The sequence below is a fragment of the Haemorhous mexicanus genome, chromosome 5, assembly GCF_027477595.1.
Source record: "Haemorhous mexicanus isolate bHaeMex1 chromosome 5, bHaeMex1.pri, whole genome shotgun sequence".
NCBI classification, from domain to species: Eukaryota; Metazoa; Chordata; class Aves; order Passeriformes; family Fringillidae; genus Haemorhous; species Haemorhous mexicanus.
The window spans coordinates 33,268-60,603 of record NC_082345.1 but is presented as its reverse complement, the minus strand read 5'-3'; the positions used below and the strand labels follow the sequence as shown (position 1 = coordinate 60,603).

At 54.2% G+C, this 27,336-nt stretch overlaps 1 long non-coding RNA gene across 2 annotated transcripts; it reads left to right on the top strand.

The window, feature by feature from the left end:
• On the top strand, nucleotides 1–27,336 carry LOC132328199 (uncharacterized). Of its 2 annotated transcripts, none has more exons than XR_009486711.1 (3): nucleotides 1–153; nucleotides 26,454–26,654; nucleotides 27,058–27,336. It is a non-coding gene; the product is annotated as an uncharacterized LOC132328199 (long non-coding RNA). The 2 variants fall into 2 exon arrangements; XR_009486710.1 differs by having other exon boundaries at nucleotides 27,055–27,336.

The following is a 27,336-nucleotide window of genomic DNA, read 5'->3' as shown; positions in this document are numbered from 1 at the left end:
CTTCGATTGCTGAAAGTTCTTGGACGTCGTGGTTTCGAGGCGGGTTTTGGGAATCGATTGCATCGGTTCGTTCTGTTTGCAGTTGCTGGATGCTAAGGGATAGGGTGTTTTTCCTGAATGCTGTGGATCTCGGTTCAGGTGGTGACGATAAAGGTTTGTTTTGAATGGAGTTTTGTTGTCGGATATATTTTTTTGCCGGGGTGTGCGATGGTTTTTAAAGGTGTGCGATGGTTTTTATGGGTCGTAGCGTGAAGTAGCGCTTCGGGTTTTAAGTCTCTTGCGGTGGCTTTTATTAGCGTGAGTGTGCAGCGTTTGTTCTGGTGGGTTTCAGGTGGCGTCAGGTAGTTAATAGGTGAGGGTGTTTTAATACTTATAATTGCAGTTTTGTTTATTATCTTACGGGGCTTTTACTTGTTTGGTCTGTTTGATTGGAGTGTATGGTTTATGGCTTTTATCCGTTAGGAATAATTTATTTGTTGTCAATTGAAGTTGTTTTGGTTTTTTTTTTTTTTCCTTGTTGTTTATTACTTTGGTTTTTATGGTGGGTCTCCTTAGGTCGTTTTTTTATTTGGGTAGTTATTTTCTTATTCTTTATTGGTTGAGGGTTTTTTTTTTTATATCGTTAATTACTTCTGGTTTTTTAGTTATTTTTATAGAGTACTGGTTATTCTTTGAGTTACTGTAGAGGTAGTGTTGTGGTTTTTGTTTGTGTTTTTTGTTTGCTTGTTTGTTTGTTTGTTTTAGTAATAGCGGTACGGTTTATAGTTTAGTAAGTTGGTATGATTTTTTTTTTTTAGTAGTTTTTGTGATTTCCTGTGTTTTTCCATAGGGTTTTTTTTTATTTTCGTCTATTTTTCTGGTGTAATAAGAATTGTTAGTGAAAAGAGCATAGTGTGGGGGTTTTTTGCTGGCAGTTGGTTGGCTGGTGGGGGTATTTTGATGTTTTTCGACGATATTTGTGGATATTTGATGCTGTTTGTTTTGTAATTTTTTAGGAATTAGATTTTTAATGTAAAATTAAAACTATATTTAAACAAAACAAATATATGTATAGAAATGAGAATAAAAACTTGAATTTTGAATGTAGAAAGAATATATAAAAATAAAACATGTAACATAAGTCCTTATATATTACAATAGTATATTGTTTCTTATAGAGTATTTTATATGTTTATAGAAATATATAAATATAGATTGTAAATATAAACAAACACATACAAAATATAGATATAGAAATGTATTACAAATAAATGTAGACAAATATAAAAATATAAAATATTCATAAACATAAAATTATAGAAATCGATACAATGCATAATAGAAGTAATACTGTGAATATCTTAATATAATTTATTATAGGAAACATATATAAATATAGTTCATCAATATGATATCATATATTATATATCAAGTTATAAATATAAATATGAAAAATATAAATATAAACATTTTAAAGTAGTTTAAATAAAGGGGGGGTCTTGGTTTTTTTAGGCAATAGGCAGGGTTTTGATTATAAAAATTATAAATACAGATAGTATAAAGGTAGAAATCTAAGTATAGAAATATATCATAAATACATAAGATTTATATTAAAATAAAAATATAAGAGAAAAGGTTGTAGCAGTAGGTAAGATACATATGCAAATGTTCGTTTAAATATCTTTTTAGAGTTTTATACGTATTATATATGATTATAATTATAAGAAATCAAAAGAAACTATAAATATAAATGTGAATATAAGTATAGAAAGTGTAAATATAAAAATATTTCAATATAGTTTAAAAGAAGGGTTTTTCGGTATTTATTTGGTTAGAGATGGGCTTTTGTTTATAATAATAGAAGTATTATAGAAATATAAATCTAAATATAGAAATGTACAATCAATATATAAAGATATTTATTAAAAATCAATATAAATAATAGGAATAGGCATCATATATAAATTACATAAAACATCAATGTCTATAATACGCATGCATGTGATCATAAATATGAAGAATATAATCTAAAATATAGTTTATATGTTTTTAAAGAAAGCGGGCTTCCTTGGTTCTCGTTGGGTTAGAGGCAGGTTTTTGGCCTTTATTTCAGAGGAGTTTTCGGCGGGGGCCGCCCCTGTTCTCTTTCGCGCCTTCCCTGCCCGCCGCCCCGGCTGGGGTGCTCGGCGGTGCTGCCGCCTTGTGGCCAGAGCGCGGTACTGCAGCCCTGCGCCGGCAGGCAGCCCCGCGGCCGCCATGTTGGGAGTGGCGTGTCGCGGATCTCGCGAACTCTCGCGTGACCTTCTCAAGGGGGCGGCAAAAAGGGCGGGAAAATTGAAGACCCGCCGGTCGGTCTAAGCGGGCTGCCTGCGCGGCACCCCGACAGCGGCGCGGCTCCGACGGGATTTTCTGTGGCGTTTAAAGTGCCCCGGACACTGGCTGTGGGCTCAGCGGCGCAGCGAGCGGTTCTATTTCGGCGGGTTTCTGAAAGGTATCTGCGTAAACGCCTCTCTGCCGGCGTCGTCACTTGGCCGCCGCCATCTTGGGAGTGGCGTGTGGCGGGTGTCGCGGATACGCTTTTACCTTTTCTAGATGGCGAGGAAAAGGGCGGGAAAATCGAGGACCGCGGTCCGTCTGCTGCCTTGTGGACAGGCAGCGGTACTGCAGCACCCCCCGAGCCAGCGCCCTGCCCTGCGCCGCTGGGTGCCGGGGGGGCGGGGGAAGGACCGCTGCCCGTCGAGGGAAGGCGAGGGGCGGGAGCGAGCGGCGAGCGTGGCGGTGTCTGTAAATAGAGGGTAGGAGGGAAGGAGATTCAGGAGTGCAACGGGACACGATGACTGGGGTGAGTGGCAGCGGTGAGGGAGGCCCGGCGGGGCCAGTTTCGGCGGTCGGCAGGGGCGCGATCGCAGCGCTCCACGGGCCGGGGGCAGCCGGCGGGGGCGGGCGAGCGGCGTCGGAACAGGGCTGCAACCCCCGACCCCCGTCGGAACAGGGCTGCGCGCCCCTCTCCAGGCCCTGGAAGTGACCGCGTGCCGGAAAATCCCGGCGGGGCGGCGCCGGGGTGGCGTGGAGGTGGGACGCGCCGGTGCGAGCCGTGCCGGAGCCGAGCGGGGCTGTGCCGGGCCGGCGGGCGGGAGAGGCGGCATGGGCCCTGCGCTGGCCCGGCCGGTGCCGGCCGCTCTGCCCGCTCCGGGCGCGGGGCTCGGGCGCTGCCGGGGCCCCTGGGCCAGGTGCCGGTCCGGCCGGGCCGGGGGGAGCGGGCGGAAGTCTCCCGGCTCGGCGCTGCCCCTGCGCGCCGGAGGAGCCGCTGTCCTGCCGGCAGCCGCGCTCGTTCCGGTGCCGGGATCCCCGGGCCGCCCTGGGGCACCGGGTGCCGCCGTTCCCGTGGCTCGAGTGGCCTTCCCGGTGCCGCCCGCCCCGCGGAGCGGCGCCAGCCGGGAGCGAGTCCCGGCAAGGGGCGCTCGGGGACGCTTGTGGCTTGTCAGCTTCGGAGCATGCTTGCCAAAGTCACTGAAAGGAAGAAGGGGGAAAAAAACCCAGCGCCGACCACGAGGGCTTTTTGTTTGTGAGCTTTGTTGGTGTTGCTCTGCAAGCGAGCCACAGCTTTAAATAATACCGTGGGCGTCTTATGGAAACAGTGTTCCACGCGTTTCGCACTGTGTCGTGAGACCTCCGGGTGTCCGTTTTTACATTGCTGCGTCCGTGCAGCGGCAGGGGCGGACGGAATTGTGCATGGGGTGTGACCAGCATCTTTTCGTCATCAGGTTTTTGGTGGTGGTTTGGTTTTTTGTATCGCAGTGAGGTTGAATAGTTTTAGAAGAAGAAATTACAGTTTTGGCCAAATTTTTCGTTTTGGCTAATACATGAGACATAAGGTAGAATAAGTAAAAAATTGATTTTTTTTTCTATTGTTTGTGGTCGGCAATATAGTTCAGAGAGAAATAGGGTGAGGATGATAGAGGATATCCTATTATATTATCACTTTAGGACGTTTTATTTTCTTATATCGTTGGTTTAATGCTCAAATTAATATATTTTTATTGTATGTATACATTTATATATACAGGTAAATATATCTAATGGCAGTGCTGTTTAATAAATAGTGGCATTTATATGTGGCTTTTATTCATTTTTTGGTGGTATATAGCGTGTTGGTTTAGTTGTTGGTGTTATTTACCACTTGTAACTTGGTTTTTGTGATTTTTTTAAATTAAGTTTGGTACAGCAGTGTTTAATGGTGGAGTTAATTAAGGTATGATACTTTATAGTTAATTTTTATTTGTTTTGGCTATGTGTGGAGGCTAAATGGGTTTGTTGAAGGGTGAGTGGGTTTTGCTGATTGATTTTTTTTTTTTTTTGGTGTTTTAGTTTATGGTGTATCTTTTGGATGGGGATGACAGCATGTTGAGTTGTTGGGTGTTGCTGGTGGTGTATTGTTGAGGTGGTAATTGGTATTTGTGGGGCTGTTTTTTAAGAAGAGATATTATAGACAGTTTTAGATAGTTGAGGTTGGGTTTTTAATTGTTTTATGGCTTTTGGCTCTTTAGTAGTTATTTTAAATCTTTATTTGCGATGTTTGGGTATTAGGAATATTTGTTTTGGAGGAAGTCCATGTTTAGTATGTATAACTAATGTATGAGTTTTCAGGTTAAAATGGAATTTTGAAATTTTATTTTTAGTGAGGTTTTCAAGGTTTTATTGCAGTAAAATTTGGTGATGTTTTTGTTAGGTTAAAAATAGGTGGATTTTTATATGTTGTGATGAAATTAGCGTGTAATGCTGTTCAGTAAGGTTTTATCTTTTTGTGGTTTTTTTGTGTTAGGTTAATGATTTTTTATAGATCAAAAGACATGTTTCTTTGGCTTTTATTTGGTAAGAGGCAAGGTTTTTTCAGTTTTAGTGATTTTTTTGGCACAGATTTTACAGGTTTTACTAAGGGGATTGGATGTGGGGTCTTTGTTATTATATCAGGTAGTGTGGTTATGAGTAATTGGAGGCAGGTTTTTTGGTGGGTGTTTTTTGAGTTTTGTTGTTTAAAATTTATATATTTGTCTACCTAGGGTAGTGGTGTTTCTGATGCATCTCTAAGCATCCATTATTGTTTGCATGTTTTAGATGGTCCATGCATGTTATGCCGAGAATAAAAAAGCGGCCAAGAGACCCACTTTGTCAGTCTCGTGGGAACTAGGGAGGTTATATAGGCCTTACTGATGAAGCCTTGACCTTTTCCATTTGAAGGTGAGGCCTGGAGAGCCTTCAGGAAGGGCCGAGGAGTTGCTGTAAGTTGGGGAAGTAAGGAGGAGGAGCCTGACTGCCCTGAAGATTCAGCAATGCCAAATCACCTTGTCTCCTCTTGAGCCAGGCAGAGCCCGCGATGACGGCGGCGGCCTCCGAGCGTGGCCGTAGCGTGCGGCCCGAGGAGCCGGGCGTTCTTAGCAGAAGGGTGAGTAGCAGGCTTGGTGGGCTTTGGCCGCTGTGCAGCTAAGAGGGTGCAGTGATATTTGGTGTTGCTGATTGTAGCTGACCAAGAGACCAGAGCCCGGTGACTGCGGAAAATTCCCGGCGGGTGAGGCGGCCTTCCTTGGCAGCGGAGGCGGATTGTCATCCCCGGACGTCCAAGAGATAAGTGGAGGGTTACGAGCCCCCTGAGAGGGGGACGAAAGCGAGGTGCTGGGAGGGTTTTTTGAGTGGCAGCTTTGGAGGCGGGGTTGTGCAGGAGGTGGCCCTTTAGGCCACGTAAGGGAAGAGTTACCCGGTGCTGAGGTGCTCAGGGCAGAGCAGTCCCGGTGCGTGTCACTTGTGTCACTTGTCTATGGTGCCTTCTGTGTGTATCGTGCCTTCTGTGTCTTTTGCCTCGTGCCCCACAAAGGATTATCCGAAGCCCAGGTGTCCATCTTTGCCACTGAGATCTCTGTGTTCCTCGGCCCAGTGCGTGTTCCTTCAAAGCCTTGACTCAGGAGGCTGGACAGGCAACGGCGTAGCATCTCTCTTAAGACATCTGACCGGATGGTTCTATTCAGGTCTTGTTCTGAGCTGTTCTCGACAGCTGTGCATGGCAACGATCCCTCCCTTCTAGCTGGTTAGAACTTGTACAAATTCCAGGATAGGGGGAGATTCTGACCGTAGGATTCTGGGGCACCCATCTTTGCCCCGCTTGCGATAAGTCCTTCTGTTAGCGTCTTTGTTCCTCCAGGATTCTCTGAGCCTGACGGGCTCACCGTCGCTCTCACCCAGGGCATCTGGTCCCGCCTTCTCTGGGCCCTGGCTGGCATTCTTCTCGCCGAGAGCTTTCTCTCCCCGTTGTGTCCCCTCGTTTGTCTTGTTCTGTGTCACGGGTGTCTGGGTATTGGGCCCGAAGCTGCTCTGCCCTGCTGCACAGCCTGGTGTAGGTATAATAGGACAAGTCCTGGGGCCTGGGGAGTTGTAATGCAGGGTGTAGCTGGACTCTAGATGGCATTTGTCGATTGACACAAGATGTCTGGAAGGCCTAAGTTATCCTGCAGCCCTCTGACCCCTGTCCTCCCATTCTTTCAGGTGCTGGCAGATGAAATCCGTGGCGGAGCGCCCCGTGGAGGGTGAGTGGCTCCCCTGAGCAGGCGAGGCACCGTTTGCCTTTGCAGGGGCGGCGTTAATGGTGACTGTGTGTTTACAGCGTTGTTCTTTGCCTTTATTTTTAGGACATAAAGCCGAACCTGAGGAGTCAAGGTAAGCGGGCAAGGTGAGCAGCGGGCCCTGGATGGAAGCAGTGGTTATTGCACAGGTCTCAATTTCTGCTGCATCTCTCAGCCTCCATTCTCCTTTGTGTGCTTCAGGCGGTCCACGGGTATCACGCCGAGACCCCGTCAGCGAGTGGCCGACAGACCCGGTTCGTCGCTCTGGTGGGAACTCGGTAAGCGGTACGGGGCTCTGTGATGGTGCCGTGACCTTTGCCATTTGAAGGTGAGGCCTGGAGAGCCTTCAGGAAGGGCCGAGGAGTTGCTGTAAGTTGGGGAAGTAAGGAGGAGGAGCCTGACTGCCCTGAAGATTCAGCAATGCCAAATCACCTTGTCTCCTCTTGAGCCAGGCAGAGCCCGCGATGACGGCGGCGGCCTCCGAGCGTGGCCGTAGCGTGCGGCCCGAGGAGCCGGGCGTTCTTAGCAGAAGGGTGAGTAGCAGGCTTGGTGGGCTTTGGCCGCTGTGCAGCTAAGAGGGTGCAGTGATATTTGGTGTTGCTGATTGTAGCTGACCAAGAGACCAGAGCCCGGTGACTGCGGAAAATTCCCGGCGGGTGAGGCGGCCTTCCTTGGCAGCGGAGGCGGATTGTCATCCCCGGACGTCCAAGAGATAAGTGGAGGGTTACGAGCCCCCTGAGAGGGGGACGAAAGCGAGGTGCTGGGAGGGTTTTTTGAGTGGCAGCTTTGGAGGCGGGGTTATGCAGGAGGTGGCCCTTTAGGCCACGTAAGGGAAGAGTTACCCGGTGCTGAGGTGCTCAGGGCAGAGCAGTCCCGGTGCGTGTCACTTGTGTCACTTGTCTATGGTGCCTTCTGTGTGTATCGTGCCTTCTGTGTCTTTTGCCTCGTGCCCCACAAAGGATTATCCGAAGCCCAGGTGTCCATCTTTGCCACTGAGATCTCTGTGTTCCTCGGCCCAGTGCGTGTTCCTTCAAAGCCTTGACTCAGGAGGCTGGACAGGCAACGGCGTAGCATCTCTCTTAAGACATCTGACCGGATGGTTCTATTCAGGTCTTGTTCTGAGCTGTTTTCGACAGCTGTGCATGGCAACGATCCCTTCTAGCTGGTTAGGACTTGTACAAATTCCAGGATAGGGGGAGATTCTGACCGTAGGATTCTGGGGCACCCTTCTTTGCCCCGCTTGCGAGAAGTCCTTCTGTTAGCGTCTTTGTTCCTCCAGGATTCTCTGAGCCTGACGGGCTCACCGTCGCTCTCACCCAGGTCATCTGGTCCCGCCTTCTCTGGGCCCTGGCTGGCATTCTTCTCGCCGAGAGCTTTCTCTCCCTGTTGTGTCCCCTCGTTTGTCTTGTTCTGTGTCACGGGTGTCTGGGTATTGGGCCCGAAGCTGCTCTGCCCTGCTGCACAGCCTGGTGTAGGTATAATAGGACGAGTCCTGGGGCCTGGGGAGTTGTAATGCAGGCTGTAGCTGGACTCTAGATGGCATTTGTCGATTGACACAAGATGTCTGGAAGGCCTAAGTTATCCTGCAGCCCTCTGACCCCTGTCCTCCCATTCTTTCAGGTGCTGGCAGATGAAATCCGTGGCGGAGCGCCCCGTGGAGGGTGAGTGGTTCCCCTGAGCAGGTGAGGCACCGTTTCCCTTCGCAGGGGCGGCGTTAATGGTGACTGTGTGTTTACAGCGTTGTCCTTTGCCTTTATTTTTAGGACATAAAGCCGAACCTGAGGAGTCAAGGTAAGCGGACAAGGTGAGCAGCGGGCCCTGGATGGAAGCAGTGGTTATTGCACAGGTCTCAATTTCTGCTGCATCTCTCAGCCTCCATTCTCCTTTGTGTGCTTCAGGCGGTCCACGGGTATCACGCCGAGACCCCGTCAGAGAGTGGCCGACAGACCCGGTTCGTCGCTCTCGTGGGAACTCGGTAAGCGGTACAGGGCTCTGTGATGGTGCCGTGACCTTTGCCATTTGAAGGTGAGGCCTGGAGAGCCTTCAGGAAGGGCCGAGGAGTTGCTGTAAGTTGGGGAAGTAAGGAGGAGGAGCCTGACTGCCCTGAAGATTCAGCAATGCCAAATCACCTTGTCTCCTCTTGAGCCAGGCAGAGCCCGCGATGACGGCGGCGGCCTCCGAGCGTGGCCGTAGCGTGCGGCCCGAGGAGCCGGGCGTTCTTAGCAGAAGGGTGAGTAGCAGGCTTGGTGGGCTTTGGCCGCTGTGCAGCTAAGAGGGTGCAGTGATATTTGGTGTTGCTGATTGTAGCTGACCAAGAGACCAGAGCCCGGTGACTGCGGAAAATTCCCGGCGGGTGAGGCGGCCTTCCTTGGCAGCGGAGGCGGATTGTCATCCCCGGACGTCCAAGAGATAAGTGGAGGGTTACGAGCCCCCTGAGAGGGGGACGAAAGCGAGGTGCTGGGAGGGTTTTTTGAGTGGCAGCTTTGGAGGCGGGGTTGTGCAGGAGGTGGCCCTTTAGGCCACGTAAGGGAAGAGTTACCCGGTGCTGAGGTGCTCAGGGCAGAGCAGTCCCGGTGCGTGTCACTTGTGTCACTTGTCTATGGTGCCTTCTGTGTGTATCGTGCCTTCTGTGTCTTTTGCCTCGTGCCCCACAAAGGATTATCCGAAGCCCAGGTGTCCATCTTTGCCACTGAGATCTCTGTGTTCCTCGGCCCAGTGCGTGTTCCTTCAAAGCCTTGACTCAGGAGGCTGGACAGGCAACGGCGTAGCATCTCTCTTAAGACATCTGACCGGATGGTTCTATTCAGGTCTTGTTCTGAGCTGTTCTCGACAGCTGTGCATGGCAACGATCCCTCCCTTCTAGCTGGTTAGAACTTGTACAAATTCCAGGATAGGGGGAGATTCTGACCGTAGGATTCTGGGGCACCCATCTTTGCCCCGCTTGCGATAAGTCCTTCTGTTAGCGTCTTTGTTCCTCCAGGATTCTCTGAGCCTGACGGGCTCACCGTCGCTCTCACCCAGGGCATCTGGTCCCGCCTTCTCTGGGCCCTGGCTGGCATTCTTCTCGCCGAGAGCTTTCTCTCCCCGTTGTGTCCCCTCGTTTGTCTTGTTCTGTGTCACGGGTGTCTGGGTATTGGGCCCGAAGCTGCTCTGCCCTGCTGCACAGCCTGGTGTAGGTATCATAGGACAAGTCCTGGGGCCTGGGGAGTTGTAATGCAGGGTGTAGCTGGACTCTAGATAGTATTTGTCGATTGACACAAGATGTCTGGAAGGCCTAAGTTATCCTGCAGCCCTCTGACCCCTGTCCTCCCATTCTTTCAGGTGCTGGCAGATGAAATCCGTGGCGGAGCGCCCCGTGGAGGGTGAGTGGTTCCCCTGAGCAGGTGAGGCACCGTTTCCCTTCGCAGGGGCGGCGTTAATGGTGACTGTGTGTTTACAGCGTTGTTCTTTGCCTTTATTTTTAGGACATAAAGCCGAACCTGAGGAGTCAAGGTAAGCGGGCAAGGTGAGCAGCGGGCCCTGGATGGAAGCAGTGGTTATTGCACAGGTCTCAATTTCTGCTGCATCTCTCAGCCTCCATTCTCCTATGTGTGCTTCAGGCGGTCCACGGGTATCACGCCGAGACCCCGTCAGCGAGTGGCCGACAGACCCGGTTCGTCGCTCTCGTGGGAACTCGCTAAGCGGTACGGGGCTCTGTGATGGTGCCGTGACCTTTGCCATTTGAAGGTGAGGCCTGGAGAGCCTTCAGGAAGGGCCGAGGAGTTGCTGTAAGTTGGGGAAGTAAGGAGGAGGAGCCTGACTGCCCTGAAGATTCAGCAATGCCAAATCACCTTGTCTCCTCTTGAGCCAGGCAGAGCCCGCGATGACGGCGGCGGCCTCCGAGCGTGGCCGTAGCGTGCGGCCCGAGGAGCCGGGCGTTCTTAGCAGAAGGGTGAGTAGCAGGCTTGGTGGGCTTTGGCCGCTGTGCAGCTAAGAGGGTGCAGTGATATTTGGTGTTGCTGATTGTAGCTGACCAAGAGACCAGAGCCCGGTGACTGCGGAAAATTCCCGGCGGGTGAGGCGGCCTTCCTTGGCAGCGGAGGCGGATTGTCATCCCCGGACGTCCAAGAGATAAGTGGAGGGTTACGAGCCCCCTGAGAGGGGGACGAAAGCGAGGTGCTGGGAGGGTTTTTTGAGTGGCAGCTTTGGAGGCGGGGTTGTGCAGGAGGTGGCCCTTTAGGCCACGTAAGGGAAGAGTTACCCGGTGCTGAGGTGCTCAGGGCAGAGCAGTCCCGGTGCGTGTCACTTGTGTCACTTGTCTATGGTGCCTTCTGTGTGTATCGTGCCTTCTGTGTCTTTTGCCTCGTGCCCCACAAAGGATTATCCGAAGCCCAGGTGTCCATCTTTGCCACTGAGATCTCTGTGTTCCTCGGCCCAGTGCGTGTTCCTTCAAAGCCTTGACTCAGGAGGCTGGACAGGCAACGGCGTAGCATCTCTCTTAAGACATCTGACCGGATGGTTCTATTCAGGTCTTGTTCTGAGCAGTTTTCGACAGCTGTGCATGGCAACGATCCCTCCCTTCTAGCTGGTTAGAACTTGTACAAATTCCAGGATAGGGGGAGATTCTGACCGTAGGATTCTGGGGCACCCATCTTTGCCCCGCTTGCGATAAGTCCTTCTGTTAGCGTCTTTGTTCCTCCAGGATTCTCTGAGCCTGACGGGCTCACCGTCGCTCTCACCCAGGGCATCTGGTCCCGCCTTCTCTGGGCCCTGGCTGGCATTCTTCTCGCCGAGAGCTTTCTCTCCCCGTTGTGTCCCCTCGTTTGTCTTGTTCTGTGTCACGGGTGTCTGGGTATTGGGCCCGAAGCTGCTCTGCCCTGCTGCACAGCCTGGTGTAGGTATAATAGGACAAGTCCTGGGGCCTGGGGAGTTGTAATGCAGGGTGTAGCTGGACTCTAGATGGCATTTGTCGATTGACACAAGATGTCTGGAAGGCCTAAGTTATCCTGCAGCCCTCTGACCCCTGTCCTCCCATTCTTTCAGGTGCTGGCAGATGAAATCCGTGGCGGAGCGCCCCGTAGAGGGTGAGTGGCTCCCCTGAGCAGGCGAGGCACCGTTTGCCTTTGCAGGGGCGGCGTTAATGGTGACTGTGTGTTTACAGCGTTGTTCTTTGCCTTTATTTTTAGGACATAAAGCCGAACCTGAGGAGTCAAGGTAAGCGGGCAAGGTGAGCAGCGGGCCCTGGATGGAAGCAGTGGTTATTGCACAGGTCTCAATTTCTGCTGCATCTCTCAGCCTCCATTCTCCTTTGTGTGCTTCAGGCGGTCCACGGGTATCACGCCGAGACCCCGTTAGCGAGTGGCCGACAGACCCGGTTCGTCGCTCTGGTGGGAACTCGGTAAGCGGTACGGGGCTCTGTGATGGTGCCGTGACCTTTGCCATTTGAAGGTGAGGCCTGGAGAGCCTTCAGGAAGGGCCGAGGAGTTGCTGTAAGTTGGGGAAGTAAGGAGGAGGAGCCTGACTGCCCTGAAGATTCAGCAATGCCAAATCACCTTGTCTCCTCTTGAGCCAGGCAGAGCCCGCGATGACGGCGGCGGCCTCCGAGCGTGGCCGTAGCGTGCGGCCCGAGGAGCCGGGCGTTCTTAGCAGAAGGGTGAGTAGCAGGCTTGGTGGGCTTTGGCCGCTGTGCAGCTAAGAGGGTGCAGTGATATTTGGTGTTGCTGATTGTAGCTGACCAAGAGACCAGAGCCCGGTGACTGCGGAAAATTCCCGGCGGGTGAGGCGGCCTTCCTTGGCAGCGGAGGCGGATTGTCATCCCCGGACGTCCAAGAGATAAGTGGAGGGTTACGAGCCCCCTGAGAGGGGGACGAAAGCGAGGTGCTGGGAGGGTTTTTTGAGTGGCAGCTTTGGAGGCGGGGTTATGCAGGAGGTGGCCCTTTAGGCCACGTAAGGGAAGAGTTACCCGGTGCTGAGGTGCTCAGGGCAGAGCAGTCCCGGTGCGTGTCACTTGTGTCACTTGTCTATGGTGCCTTCTGTGTGTATCGTGCCTTCTGTGTCTTTTGCCTCGTGCCCCACAAAGGATTATCCGAAGCCCAGGTGTCCATCTTTGCCACTGAGATCTCTGTGTTCCTCGGCCCAGTGCGTGTTCCTTCAAAGCCTTGACTCAGGAGGCTGGACAGGCAACGGCGTAGCATCTCTCTTAAGACATCTGACCGGATGGTTCTATTCAGGTCTTGTTCTGAGCAGTTTTCGACAGCTGTGCATGGCAACGATCCCTCCCTTCTAGCTGGTTAGAACTTGTACAAATTCCAGGATAGGGGGAGATTCTGACCGTAGGATTCTGGGGCACCCATCTTTGCCCCGCTTGCGATAAGTCCTTCTGTTAGCGTCTTTGTTCCTCCAGGATTCTCTGAGCCTGACGGGCTCACCGTCGCTCTCACCCAGGGCATCTGGTCCCGCCTTCTCTGGGCCCTGGCTGGCATTCTTCTCGCCGAGAGCTTTCTCTCCCCGTTGTATCCCCTCGTTTGTCTTGTTCTGTGTCACGGGTGTCTGGGTATTGGGCCCGAAGCTGCTCTGCCCTGCTGCACAGCCTGGTGTAGGTATCATAGGACAAGTCCTGGGGCCTGGGGAGTTGTAATGCAGGGTGTAGCTGGACTCTAGATAGTATTTGTCGATTGACACAAGATGTCTGGAAGGCCTAAGTTATCCTGCAGCCCTCTGACCCCTGTCCTCCCATTCTTTCAGGTGCTGGCAGATGAAATCCGTGGCGGAGCGCCCCGTGGCGGGTGAGTGGTTCCCCTGAGCAGGTGAGGCACCGTTTCCCTTCGCAGGGGCGGCGTTAATGGTGACTGTGTGTTTACAGCGTTGTTCTTTGCCTTTATTTTTAGGACATAAAGCCGAACCTGAGGAGTCAAGGTAAGCGGGCAAGGTGAGCAGCGGGCCCTGGATGGAAGCAGTGGTTATTGCACAGGTCTCAATTTCTGCTGCATCTCTCAGCCTCCATTCTCCTATGTGTGCTTCAGGCGGTCCACGGGTATCACGCCGAGACCCCGTCAGCGAGTGGCCGACAGACCCGGTTCGTCGCTCTCGTGGGAACTCGCTAAGCGGTACGGGGCTCTGTGATGGTGCCGTGACCTTTGCCATTTGAAGGTGAGGCCTGGAGAGCCTTCAGGAAGGGCCGAGGAGTTGCTGTAAGTTGGGGAAGTAAGGAGGAGGAGCCTGACTGCCCTGAAGATTCAGCAATGCCAAATCACCTTGTCTCCTCTTGAGCCAGGCAGAGCCCGCGATGACGGCGGCGGCCTCCGAGCGTGGCCGTAGCGTGCGGCCCGAGGAGCCGGGCGTTCTTAGCAGAAGGGTGAGTAGCAGGCTTGGTGGGCTTTGGCCGCTGTGCAGCTAAGAGGGTGCAGTGATATTTGGTGTTGCTGATTGTAGCTGACCAAGAGACCAGAGCCCGGTGACTGCGGAAAATTCCCGGCGGGTGAGGCGGCCTTCCTTGGCAGCGGAGGCGGATTGTCATCCCCGGACGTCCAAGAGATAAGTGGAGGGTTACGAGCCCCCTGAGAGGGGGACGAAAGCGAGGTGCTGGGAGGGTTTTTTGAGTGGCAGCTTTGGAGGCGGGGTTATGCAGGAGGTGGCCCTTTAGGCCACGTAAGGGAAGAGTTACCCGGTGCTGAGGTGCTCAGGGCAGAGCAGTCCCGGTGCGTGTCACTTGTGTCACTTGTCTATGGTGCCTTCTGTGTGTATCGTGCCTTCTGTGTCTTTTGCCTCGTGCCCCACAAAGGATTATCCGAAGCCCAGGTGTCCATCTTTGCCACTGAGATCTCTGTGTTCCTCGGCCCAGTGCGTGTTCCTTCAAAGCCTTGACTCAGGAGGCTGGACAGGCAACGGCGTAGCATCTCTCTTAAGACATCTGACCGGATGGTTCTATTCAGGTCTTGTTCTGAGCAGTTTTCGACAGCTGTGCATGGCAACGATCCCTCCCTTCTAGCTGGTTAGAACTTGTACAAATTCCAGGATAGGGGGAGATTCTGACCGTAGGATTCTGGGGCACCCATCTTTGCCCCGCTTGCGATAAGTCCTTCTGTTAGCGTCTTTGTTCCTCCAGGATTCTCTGAGCCTGACGGGCTCACCGTCGCTCTCACCCAGGGCATCTGGTCCCGCCTTCTCTGGGCCCTGGCTGGCATTCTTCTCGCCGAGAGCTTTCTCTCCCCGTTGTATCCCCTCGTTTGTCTTGTTCTGTGTCACGGGTGTCTGGGTATTGGGCCCGAAGCTGCTCTGCCCTGCTGCACAGCCTGGTGTAGGTATCATAGGACAAGTCCTGGGGCCTGGGGAGTTGTAATGCAGGGTGTAGCTGGACTCTAGATAGTATTTGTCGATTGACACAAGATGTCTGGAAGGCCTAAGTTATCCTGCAGCCCTCTGACCCCTGTCCTCCCATTCTTTCAGGTGCTGGCAGATGAAATCCGTGGCGGAGCGCCCCGTGGCGGGTGAGTGGTTCCCCTGAGCAGGTGAGGCACCGTTTCCCTTCGCAGGGGCGGCGTTAATGGTGACTGTGTGTTTACAGCGTTGTTCTTTGCCTTTATTTTTAGGACATAAAGCCGAACCTGAGGAGTCAAGGTAAGCGGGCAAGGTGAGCAGCGGGCCCTGGATGGAAGCAGTGGTTATTGCACAGGTCTCAATTTCTGCTGCATCTCTCAGCCTCCATTCTCCTATGTGTGCTTCAGGCGGTCCACGGGTATCACGCCGAGACCCCGTCAGCGAGTGGCCGACAGACCCGGTTCGTCGCTCTCGTGGGAACTCGCTAAGCGGTACGGGGCTCTGTGATGGTGCCGTGACCTTTGCCATTTGAAGGTGAGGCCTGGAGAGCCTTCAGGAAGGGCCGAGGAGTTGCTGTAAGTTGGGGAAGTAAGGAGGAGGAGCCTGACTGCCCTGAAGATTCAGCAATGCCAAATCACCTTGTCTCCTCTTGAGCCAGGCAGAGCCCGCGATGACGGCGGCGGCCTCCGAGCGTGGCCGTAGCGTGCGGCCCGAGGAGCCGGGCGTTCTTAGCAGAAGGGTGAGTAGCAGGCTTGGTGGGCTTTGGCCGCTGTGCAGCTAAGAGGGTGCAGTGATATTTGGTGTTGCTGATTGTAGCTGACCAAGAGACCAGAGCCCGGTGACTGCGGAAAATTCCCGGCGGGTGAGGCGGCCTTCCTTGGCAGCGGAGGCGGATTGTCATCCCCGGACGTCCAAGAGATAAGTGGAGGGTTACGAGCCCCCTGAGAGGGGGACGAAAGCGAGGTGCTGGGAGGGTTTTTTGAGTGGCAGCTTTGGAGGCGGGGTTATGCAGGAGGTGGCCCTTTAGGCCACGTAAGGGAAGAGTTACCCGGTGCTGAGGTGCTCAGGGCAGAGCAGTCCCGGTGCGTGTCACTTGTGTCACTTGTCTATGGTGCCTTCTGTGTGTATCGTGCCTTCTGTGTCTTTTGCCTCGTGCCCCACAAAGGATTATCCGAAGCCCAGGTGTCCATCTTTGCCACTGAGATCTCTGTGTTCCTCGGCCCAGTGCGTGTTCCTTCAAAGCCTTGACTCAGGAGGCTGGACAGGCAACGGCGTAGCATCTCTCTTAAGACATCTGACCGGATGGTTCTATTCAGGTCTTGTTCTGAGCAGTTTTCGACAGCTGTGCATGGCAACGATCCCTCCCTTCTAGCTGGTTAGAACTTGTACAAATTCCAGGATAGGGGGAGATTCTGACCGTAGGATTCTGGGGCACCCATCTTTGCCCCGCTTGCGATAAGTCCTTCTGTTAGCGTCTTTGTTCCTCCAGGATTCTCTGAGCCTGACGGGCTCACCGTCGCTCTCACCCAGGGCATCTGGTCCCGCCTTCTCTGGGCCCTGGCTGGCATTCTTCTCGCCGAGAGCTTTCTCTCCCCGTTGTATCCCCTCGTTTGTCTTGTTCTGTGTCACGGGTGTCTGGGTATTGGGCCCGAAGCTGCTCTGCCCTGCTGCACAGCCTGGTGTAGGTATCATAGGACAAGTCCTGGGGCCTGGGGAGTTGTAATGCAGGGTGTAGCTGGACTCTAGATAGTATTTGTCGATTGACACAAGATGTCTGGAAGGCCTAAGTTATCCTGCAGCCCTCTGACCCCTGTCCTCCCATTCTTTCAGGTGCTGGCAGATGAAATCCGTGGCGGAGCGCCCCGTGGCGGGTGAGTGGTTCCCCTGAGCAGGTGAGGCACCGTTTCCCTTCGCAGGGGCGGCGTTAATGGTGACTGTGTGTTTACAGCGTTGTTCTTTGCCTTTATTTTTAGGACATAAAGCCGAACCTGAGGAGTCAAGGTAAGCGGGCAAGGTGAGCAGCGGGCCCTGGATGGAAGCAGTGGTTATTGCACAGGTCTCAATTTCTGCTGCATCTCTCAGCCTCCATTCTCCTATGTGTGCTTCAGGCGGTCCACGGGTATCACGCCGAGACCCCGTCAGCGAGTGGCCGACAGACCCGGTTCGTCGCTCTCGTGGGAACTCGCTAAGCGGTACGGGGCTCTGTGATGGTGCCGTGACCTTTGCCATTTGAAGGTGAGGCCTGGAGAGCCTTCAGGAAGGGCCGAGGAGTTGCTGTAAGTTGGGGAAGTAAGGAGGAGGAGCCTGACTGCCCTGAAGATTCAGCAATGCCAAATCACCTTGTCTCCTCTTGAGCCAGGCAGAGCCCGCGATGACGGTGGCGGCCTCCGAGCGTGGCCGTAGCGTGCGGCCCGAGGAGCCGGGCGTTCTTAGCAGAAGGGTGAGTAGCAGGCTTGGTGGGCTTTGGCCGCTGTGCAGCTAAGAGGGTGCAGTGATATTTGGTGTTGCTGATTGTAGCTGACCAAGAGACCAGAGCCCGGTGACTGCGGAAAATTCCCGGCGGGTGAGGCGGCCTTCCTTGGCAGCGGAGGCGGATTGTCATCCCCGGACGTCCAAGAGATAAGTGGAGGGTTACGAGCCCCCTGAGAGGGGGACGAAAGCGAGGTGCTGGGAGGGTTTTTTGAGTGGCAGCTTTGGAGGCGGGGTTGTGCAGGAGGTGGCCCTTTAGGCCACGTAAGGGAAGAGTTACCCGGTGCTGAGGTGCTCAGGGCAGAGCAGTCCCGGTGCGTGTCACTTGTGTCACTTGTCTATGGTGCCTTCTGTGTGTATCGTGCCTTCTGTGTCTTTTGCCTCGTGCCCCACAAAGGATTATCCGAAGCCCAGGTGTCCATCTTTGCCACTGAGATCTCTGTGTTCCTCGGCCCAGTGCGTGTTCCTTCAAAGCCTTGACTCAGGAGGCTGGACAGGCAACGGCGTAGCATCTCTCTTAAGACATCTGACCGGATGGTTCTATTCAGGTCTTGTTCTGAGCTGTTCTCGACAGCTGTGCATGGCAACGATCCCTCCCTTCTAGCTGGTTAGAACTTGTACAAATTCCAGGATAGGGGGAGATTCTGACCGTAGGATTCTGGGGCACCCATCTTTGCCCCGCTTGCGATAAGTCCTTCTGTTAGCGTCTTTGTTCCTCCAGGATTCTCTGAGCCTGACGGGCTCACCGTCGCTCTCACCCAGGGCATCTGGTCCCGCCTTCTCTGGGCCCTGGCTGGCATTCTTCTCGCCGAGAGCTTTCTCTCCCCGTTGTGTCCCCTCGTTTGTCTTGTTCTGTGTCACGGGTGTCTGGGTATTGGGCCCGAAGCTGCTCTGCCCTGCTGCACAGCCTGGTGTCGGTATAATAGGACAAGTCCTGGGGCCTGGGGAGTTGTAATGCAGGGTGTAGCTGGACTCTAGATGGCATTTGTCGATTGACACAAGATGTCTGGAAGGCCTAAGTTATCCTGCAGCCCTCTGACCCCTGTCCTCCCATTCTTTCAGGTGCTGGCAGATGAAATCCGTGGCGGAGCGCCCCGTGGAGGGTGAGTGGCTCCCCTGAGCAGGCGAGGCACCGTTTGCCTTTGCAGGGGCGGCGTTAATGGTGACTGTGTGTTTACAGCGTTGTTCTTTGCCTTTATTTTTAGGACATAAAGCCGAACCTGAGGAGTCAAGGTAAGCGGGCAAGGTGAGCAGCGGGCCCTGGATGGAAGCAGTGGTTATTGCACAGGTCTCAATTTCTGCTGCATCTCTCAGCCTCCATTCTCCTTTGTGTGCTTCAGGCGGTCCACGGGTATCACGCCGAGACCCCGTCAGCGAGTGGCCGACAGACCCGGTTCGTCGCTCTCGTGGGAACTCGCTAAGCGGTACGGGGCTCTGTGATGGTGCCGTGACCTTTGCCATTTGAAGGTGAGGCCTGGAGAGCCTTCAGGAAGGGCCGAGGAGTTGCTGTAAGTTGGGGAAGTAAGGAGGAGGAGCCTGACTGCCCTGAAGATTCAGCAATGCCAAATCACCTTGTCTCCTCTTGAGCCAGGCAGAGCCCGCGATGACGGCGGCGGCCTCCGAGCGTGGCCGTAGCGTGCGGCCCGAGGAGCCGGGCGTTCTTAGCAGAAGGGTGAGTAGCAGGCTTGGTGGGCTTTGGCCGCTGTGCAGCTAAGAGGGTGCAGTGATATTTGGTGTTGCTGATTGTAGCTGACCAAGAGACCAGAGCCCGGTGACTGCGGAAAATTCCCGGCGGGTGAGGCGGCCTTCCTTGGCAGCGGAGGCGGATTGTCATCCCCGGACGTCCAAGAGATAAGTGGAGGGTTACGAGCCCCCTGAGAGGGGGACGAAAGCGAGGTGCTGGGAGGGTTTTTTGAGTGGCAGCTTTGGAGGCGGGGTTATGCAGGAGGTGGCCCTTTAGGCCACGTAAGGGAAGAGTTACCCGGTGCTGAGGTGCTCAGGGCAGAGCAGTCCCGGTGCGTGTCACTTGTGTCACTTGTCTATGGTGCCTTCTGTGTGTATCGTGCCTTCTGTGTCTTTTGCCTCGTGCCCCACAAAGGATTATCCGAAGCCCAGGTGTCCATCTTTGCCACTGAGATCTCTGTGTTCCTCGGCCCAGTGCGTGTTCCTTCAAAGCCTTGACTCAGGAGGCTGGACAGGCAACGGCGTAGCATCTCTCTTAAGACATCTGACCGGATGGTTCTATTCAGGTCTTGTTCTGAGCAGTTTTCGACAGCTGTGCATGGCAACGATCCCTCCCTTCTAGCTGGTTAGAACTTGTACAAATTCCAGGATAGGGGGAGATTCTGACCGTAGGATTCTGGGGCACCCATCTTTGGCCCGCTTGCGATAATTCCTTCTGTTAGCGTCTTTGTTCCTCCAGGATTCTCTGAGCCTGACGGGCTCACCGTCGCTCTCACCCAGGGCATCTGGTCCCGCCTTCTCTGGGCCCTGGCTGGCATTCTTCTCGCCGAGAGCTTTCTCTCCCCGTTGTATCCCCTCGTTTGTCTTGTTCTGTGTCACGGGTGTCTGGGTATTGGGCCCGAAGCTGCTCTGCCCTGCTGCACAGCCTGGTGTAGGTATCATAGGACAAGTCCTGGGGCCTGGGGAGTTGTAATGCAGGGTGTAGCTGGACTCTAGATAGTATTTGTCGATTGACACAAGATGTCTGGAAGGCCTAAGTTATCCTGCAGCCCTCTGACCCCTGTCCTCCCATTCTTTCAGGTGCTGGCAGATGAAATCCGTGGCGGAGCGCCCCGTAGAGGGTGAGTGGCTCCCCTGAGCAGGCGAGGCACCGTTTGCCTTTGCAGGGGCGGCGTTAATGGTGACTGTGTGTTTACAGCGTTGTTCTTTGCCTTTATTTTTAGGACATAAAGCCGAACCTGAGGAGTCAAGGTAAGCGGGCAAGGTGAGCAGCGGGCCCTGGATGGAAGCAGTGGTTATTGCACAGGTCTCAATTTCTGCTGCATCTCTCAGCCTCCATTCTCCTTTGTGTGCTTCAGGCGGTCCACGGGTATCACGCCGAGACCCCGTTAGCGAGTGGCCGACAGACCCGGTTCGTCGCTCTGGTGGGAACTCGGTAAGCGGTACGGGGCTCTGTGATGGTGCCGTGACCTTTGCCATTTGAAGGTGAGGCCTGGAGAGCCTTCAGGAAGGGCCGAGGAGTTGCTGTAAGTTGGGGAAGTAAGGAGGAGGAGCCTGACTGCCCTGAAGATTCAGCAATGCCAAATCACCTTGTCTCCTCTTGAGCCAGGCAGAGCCCGCGATGACGGCGGCGGCCTCCGAGCGTGGCCGTAGCGTGCGGCCCGAGGAGCCGGGCGTTCTTAGCAGAAGGGTGAGTAGCAGGCTTGGTGGGCTTTGGCCGCTGTGCAGCTAAGAGGGTGCAGTGATATTTGGTGTTGCTGATTGTAGCTGACCAAGAGACCAGAGCCCGGTGACTGCGGAAAATTCCCGGCGGGTGAGGCGGCCTTCCTTGGCAGCGGAGGCGGATTGTCATCCCCGGACGTCCAAGAGATAAGTGGAGGGTTACGAGCCCCCTGAGAGGGGGACGAAAGCGAGGTGCTGGGAGGGTTTTTTGAGTGGCAGCTTTGGAGGCGGGGTTATGCAGGAGGTGGCCCTTTAGGCCACGTAAGGGAAGAGTTACCCGGTGCTGAGGTGCTCAGGGCAGAGCAGTCCCGGTGCGTGTCACTTGTGTCACTTGTCTATGGTGCCTTCTGTGTGTATCGTGCCTTCTGTGTCTTTTGCCTCGTGCCCCACAAAGGATTATCCGAAGCCCAGGTGTCCATCTTTGCCACTGAGATCTCTGTGTTCCTCGGCCCAGTGCGTGTTCCTTCAAAGCCTTGACTCAGGAGGCTGGACAGGCAACGGCGTAGCATCTCTCTTAAGACATCTGACCGGATGGTTCTATTCAGGTCTTGTTCTGAGCTGTTCTCGACAGCTGTGCATGGCAACGATCCCTCCCTTCTAGCTGGTTAGAACTTGTACAAATTCCAGGATAGGGGGAGATTCTGACCGTAGGATTCTGGGGCACCCATCTTTGCCCCGCTTGCGATAAGTCCTTCTGTTAGCGTCTTTGTTCCTCCAGGATTCTCTGAGCCTGACGGGCTCACCGTCGCTCTCACCCAGGGCATCTGGTCCCGCCTTCTCTGGGCCCTGGCTGGCATTCTTCTCGCCGAGAGCTTTCTCTCCCCGTTGTGTCCCCTCGTTTGTCTTGTTCTGTGTCACGGGTGTCTGGGTATTGGGCCCGAAGCTGCTCTGCCCTGCTGCACAGCCTGGTGTAGGTATCATAGGACAAGTCCTGGGGCCTGGGGAGTTGTAATGCAGGGTGTAGCTGGACTGTAGATAGTATTTGTCGATTGACACAAGATGTCTGGAAGGCCTAAGTTATCCTGCAGCCCTCTGACCCCTGTCCTCCCATTCTTTCAGGTGCTGGCAGATGAAATCCGTGGCGGAGCGCCCCGTGGAGGGTGAGTGGTTCCCCTGAGCAGGTGAGGCACCGTTTCCCTTTGCAGGGGCGGCGTTAATGGTGACTGTGTGTTTACAGCGTTGTTCTTTGCCTTTATTTTTAGGACATAAAGCCGAACCTGAGGAGTCAAGGTAAGCGGGCAAGGTGAGCAGCGGGCCCTGGATGGAAGCAGTGGTTATTGCACAGGTCTCAATTTCTGCTGCATCTCTCAGCCTCCATTCTCCTATGTGTGCTTCAGGCGGTCCACGGGTATCACGCCGAGACCCCGTCAGCGAGTGGCCGACAGACCCGGTTCGTCGCTCTCGTGGGAACTCGCTAAGCGGTACGGGGCTCTGTGATGGTGCCGTGACCTTTGCCATTTGAAGGTGAGGCCTGGAGAGCCTTCAGGAAGGGCCGAGGAGTTGCTGTAAGTTGGGGAAGTAAGGAGGAGGAGCCTGACTGCCCTGAAGATTCAGCAATGCCAAATCACCTTGTCTCCTCTTGAGCCAGGCAGAGCCCGCGATGACGGCGGCGGCCTCCGAGCGTGGCCGTAGCGTGCGGCCCGAGGAGCCGGGCGTTCTTAGCAGAAGGGTGAGTAGCAGGCTTGGTGGGCTTTGGCCGCTGTGCAGCTAAGAGGGTGCAGTGATATTTGGTGTTGCTGATTGTAGCTGACCAAGAGACCAGAGCCCGGTGACTGCGGAAAATTCCCGGCGGGTGAGGCGGCCTTCCTTGGCAGCGGAGGCAGATTGTCATCCCCGGACGTCCAAGAGATAAGTGGAGGGTTACGAGCCCCCTGAGAGGGGGACGAAAGCGAGGTGCTGGGAGGGTTTTTTGAGTGGCAGCTTTGGAGGCGGGGTTATGCAGGAGGTGGCCCTTTAGGCCACGTAAGGGAAGAGTTACCCGGTGCTGAGGTGCTCAGGGCAGAGCAGTCCCGGTGCGTGTCACTTGTGTCACTTGTCTATGGTGCCTTCTGTGTGTATCGTGCCTTCTGTGTCTTTTGCCTCGTGCCCCACAAAGGATTATCCGAAGCCCAGGTGTCCATCTTTGCCACTGAGATCTCTGTGTTCCTCGGCCCAGTGCGTGTTCCTTCAAAGCCTTGACTCAGGAGGCTGGACAGGCAACGGCGTAGCATCTCTCTTAAGACATCTGACCGGATGGTTCTATTCAGGTCTTGTTCTGCGCTGTTCTCGACAGCTGTGCATGGCAACGATCCCTTCTAGCTGGTTAGGACTTGTACAAATTCCAGGATAGGGGGAGATTCTGACCGTAGGATTCTGGGGCACCCATCTTTGCCCCGCTTGCGATAAGTCCTTCTGTTAGCGTCTTTGTTCCTCCAGGATTCTCTGAGCCTGACGGGCTCACCGTCGCTCTCACCCAGGGCATCTGGTCCCGCCTTCTCTGGGCCCTGGCTGGCATTCTTCTCGCCGAGAGCTTTCTCTCCCCGTTGTATCCCCTCGTTTGTCTTGTTCTGTGTCACGGGTGTCTGGGTATTGGGCCCGAAGCTGCTCTGCCCTGCTGCACAGCCTGGTGTAGGTATCATAGGACAAGTCCTGGGGCCTGGGGAGTTGTAATGCAGGGTGTAGCTGGACTCTAGATAGTATTTGTCGATTGACACAAGATGTCTGGAAGGCCTAAGTTATCCTGCAGCCCTCTGACCCCTGTCCTCCCATTCTTTCAGGTGCTGGCAGATGAAATCCGTGGCGGAGCGCCACGTGGAGGGTGAGTGGTTCCCCTGAGCAGGTGAGGCACCGTTTCCCTTCGCAGGGGCGGCGTTAATGGTGACTGTGTGTTTACAGCGTTGTTCTTTGCCTTTATTTTTAGGACATAAAGCCGAACCTGAGGAGTCAAGGTAAGCGGGCAAGGTGAGCAGCGGGCCCTGGATGGAAGCAGTGGTTATTGCACAGGTCTCAATTTCTGCTGCATCTCTCAGCCTCCATTCTCCTATGTGTGCTTCAGGCGGTCCACGGGTATCACGCCGAGACCCCGTCAGCGAGTGGCCGACAGACCCGGTTCGTCGCTCTCGTGGGAACTCGCTAAGCGGTACGGGGCTCTGTGATGGTGCCGTGACCTTTGCCATTTGAAGGTGAGGCCTGGAGAGCCTTCAGGAAGGGCCGAGGAGTTGCTGTAAGTTGGGGAAGTAAGGAGGAGGAGCCTGACTGCCCTGAAGATTCAGCAATGCCAAATCACCTTGTCTCCTCTTGAGCCAGGCAGAGCCCGCGATGACGGCGGCGGCCTCCGAGCGTGGCCGTAGCGTGCGGCCCGAGGAGCCGGGCGTTCTTAGCAGAAGGGTGAGTAGCAGGCTTGGTGGGCTTTGGCCGCTGTGCAGCTAAGAGGGTGCAGTGATATTTGGTGTTGCTGATTGTAGCTGACCAAGAGACCAGAGCCCGGTGACTGCGGAAAATTCCCGGCGGGTGAGGCGGCCTTCCTTGGCAGCGGAGGCGGATTGTCATCCCCGGACGTCCAAGAGATAAGTGGAGGGTTACGAGCCCCCTGAGAGGGGGACGAAAGCGAGGTGCTGGGAGGGCCTTTGGAGTGGCAGCTTTGGAGGCGGGGTTGTGCAGGAGATGGCCCCTTAGGCCACGTAAAGGAAGAGTTACCCGGTGCTGAGGTGCTCAGGGCAGAGCAGTCCCGGTGTGTGTCACTTGTGTCACTTGTCTATGGTGCCTTCTGTGTGTATCGTGCCTTCTGTGTCTTTTGCCTCGTGCCCCACAAAGGATTATCCGAAGCCCAGGTGTCCATCTTTGCCACTGAGATCTCTGTGTTCCTCGGCCCAGTGCGTGTTCCTTCAAAGCCTTGACTCAGGAGGCTGGACAGGCAACGGCGTAGCATCTCTCTTAAGACATCTGACCGGATGGTTCTATTCAGGTCTTGTTCTGAGCTGTTCTCGACAGCTGTGCATGGCAACGATCCCTTCTAGCTGGTTAGGACTTGTACAAATTCCAGGATAGGGGGAGATTCTGACCGTAGGATTCTGGGGCACCCATCTTTGCCCCGCTTGCGATAAGTCCTTCTGTTAGCGTCTTTGTTCCTCCAGGATTCTCTGAGCCTGACGGGCTCACCGTCGCTCTCACCCAGGTCATCTGGTCCCGCCTTCTCTGGGCCCTGGCTGGCATTCTTCTCGCCGAGAGCTTTCTCTCCCCGTTGTGTCCCCTCGTTTGTCTTGTTCTGTGTCACGGGTGTCTGGGTATTGGGCCCGAAGCTGCTCTGCCCTGCTGCACAGCCTGGTGTAGGTATAATAGGACGAGTCCTGGGGCCTGGGGAGTTGTAATGCAGGGTGTAGCTGGACTCTAGATGGCATTTGTCGATTGACACAAGATGTCTGGAAGGCCTAAGTTATCCTGCAGCCCTCTGACCCCTGTCCTCCCATTCTTTCAGGTGCTGGCAGATGAAATCCATGGCGGAGCGCCCCGTGGCGGGTGAGTGGTTCCCCTGAGCAGGCGAGGCACCGTTTCCCTTCGCAGGGGCGGCGTTAATGGTGACTGTGTGTTTACAGCGTTGTTCTTTGCCTTTATTTTTAGGACATAAAGCCGAACCTGAGGAGTCAAGGTAAGCGGGCAAGGTGAGCAGCGGGCCCTGGATGGAAGCAGTGGTTATTGCACAGGTCTCAATTTCTGCTGCATCTCTCAGCCTCCATTCTCCTTTGTGTGCTTCAGGCGGTCCACGGGTATCACGCCGAGACCCCATCAGCGAGTGGCCGACAGACCCGGTTCGTCGCTCTGGTGGGAACTCGCTAAGCGGTACGGGGCTCTGTGATGGTGCCGTGACCTTTGCCATTTGAAGGTGAGGCCTGGAGAGCCTTCAGGAAGGGCCGAGGAGTTGCTGTAAGTTGGGGAAGTAAGGAGGAGGAGCCTGACTGCCCTGAAGATTCAGCAATGCCAAATCACCTTGTCTCCTCTTGAGCCAGGCAGAGCCCGCGATGACGGCGGCGGCCTCCGAGCGTGGCCGTAGCGTGCGGCCCGAGGAGCCGGGCGTTCTTAGCAGAAGGGTGAGTAGCAGGCTTGGTGGGCTTTGGCCGCTGTGCAGCTAAGAGGGTGCAGTGATATTTGGTGTTGCTGATTGTAGCCCCATCCCAGAGCACCAATGGGCCTTGAGCACTTCCAGGCGTGGGGCAGTCGCAGCATCTCTGAGCAACCTCTGCCAGCCAGGTGCTAGAGGAGGCAGAAAGCCCTTCCCACCCGGAGCAGAGGCCGCTGCAGCTTCGTGCAGCCTCGTGTCACCGAGCGTGCGAGACAGAAGGGCCCTTCCCGTGGAGGGATAGCAGCACCCAAAGATCTTTTTCGGGAAAAGCAGAGCGATGGAACACCAAAGTAGCCTTCAGTTCTTCAGCAGGTTTGGGAACAACTTGAAGGAGGAGCAGAGCTGGCCTGGTGCCTGCCAGCTCTGCAGGCAGTGGGGATGGAGAAGCTGCAGTTGTCTGTCTTCTCGGCCGAGTCTTTAAAAATGAGGCGCTTTTCTGTAGCTCCTTTTCAAGCATTACATGAAAGTTCCCCCTAGAAGTCCAAAGGCAGCTGTTTTCTTAGCAGAAGGAAGTCTGGAAGAGGCAAAGCAGGCAAAGACATCAGAGGAGTCTGGATAAAAACCTTGGCTAACCTCTTTTTCCTCCCTCTTCCAAACAGCCAATTTTGAAGCGCTCACCAGAGATCTGCCAGAGATCTGGGAGGAAAAGCAGAGCCAAGCACTGAGAACTGACGTGTGAGCCCTGGTGAGGACTGCCGCTCCCTCTGCCTTGGTGTGGGACCTCCTGAGCTCCCATTCCTGTGCTGGGAGTGTTTCTCCTCTCATCCAGCCAAGCCAGAGACCTCCTAGGGAACAAGCAGGTAAGGTTTAAGTACCGACATCTCCCAAGTAAGAGGCGACATGACAAAAGGAAATGGCCTCAAGTTGCAGCAGGGAAGGCTTAGGTTGGATTTGAGGAAAAATTTCTTCACTGAAGGTGTGGTCAGGCCTAGGAGCAGGCTGCCCAGGGAAGCCCCCATCCCTGGAGACATTTAAAGGGTGTTTAGGGACCTGATTTGGGAGGGGCTTGGCAGTGCCGGGGCAACAGCTGGGCTCGGTGACCTTAGAAGGCTTTTCCAGCCTAAAGGATCCTATGGTTCTGAACAGCCTTGACCCCCCTGGCTCTTACACAGCACCTGGATAGGGAGGGAGGGAGGGAAGGAGGGAGGGAGTGAAATCCTCTCTTCACATGTGCCAATTCATCTGCGAAACTCATCCCAGCAGGTCAGCATGAAGACTGAACGTGTAAGAAGACGTGGGGTGAAATGGAGAATCTGGCAGGAGCATCCGACGCACACGTGCACAAGTTTTGCTTTTTGCTTGGATTTCAACTCAGAAGTTGTAAGGAATTTGGGAATGAGATGGGACGTTTCAGAAGAAGAGGAATGAGGAGAAGAGGAAGTTGTTGTTACAGTCCTGGCAAAATCTTTTGTTCTAGCTAATAAAAGAAGTTAAAAAAAAAAAAAAAAGGCAAAAAAAGTGGTTTCTTTCATTCAATATTGT